The sequence below is a fragment of the Oxyura jamaicensis genome, chromosome 1, assembly GCF_011077185.1.
Source record: "Oxyura jamaicensis isolate SHBP4307 breed ruddy duck chromosome 1, BPBGC_Ojam_1.0, whole genome shotgun sequence".
Classification (NCBI taxonomy): domain Eukaryota; kingdom Metazoa; phylum Chordata; class Aves; order Anseriformes; family Anatidae; genus Oxyura; species Oxyura jamaicensis.
This window is the reverse complement of record NC_048893.1, coordinates 157,839,608-157,840,201: the sequence shown is the minus strand read 5'-3', so window position 1 is coordinate 157,840,201 and position 594 is coordinate 157,839,608.

Here is a 594-nt window from a genome sequence, read left to right as displayed (position 1 = left end):
AATAATAGTAAAAGTACAGGTTTAGTAAGGAATACTATTGATTTAGAAAAAAAAAAAAAAAGTTGATAGTGTTTCTTAATAATAATAAAAACAAATTTGCTTAATATGACTCCAATGGGTGACAAAACATATTTTTACTATAGGAATAACAAACAAACAAACACAGGTATTAACATATTGATCTCTACAGTAATTAAGTACATATTTGGAGATTTTTTAATACAACTTTTGTACTTTTACACTTCAAATTAACTTTATTCTATTTAAATGTTTACTAACATTAAAACAAACAAACAAAAAAGCATCATGAGCTTTCAAATTTATGTGTCTTCTTTTTGATACAAGCATGGAAGTATACCTTAAAAAAATTTAAAAAATGTTTCCATTTTCCAAATGTTTCAAATAAATCCATGTTTATTTCTGGTTTGTAAATAAAATGGGTGAAACTATTTGTTGAAAGTAGTGTTCTTTGTTAATTTGGAAGTATTCTGTTTAGGGAACAGACGTGAATTGTCTGCGATCATAATTTTTATTTCAACAGTCTCTGAATAATTTTAATACATTTATTTAAAGCCTATAGGTCTTCAACTTTCA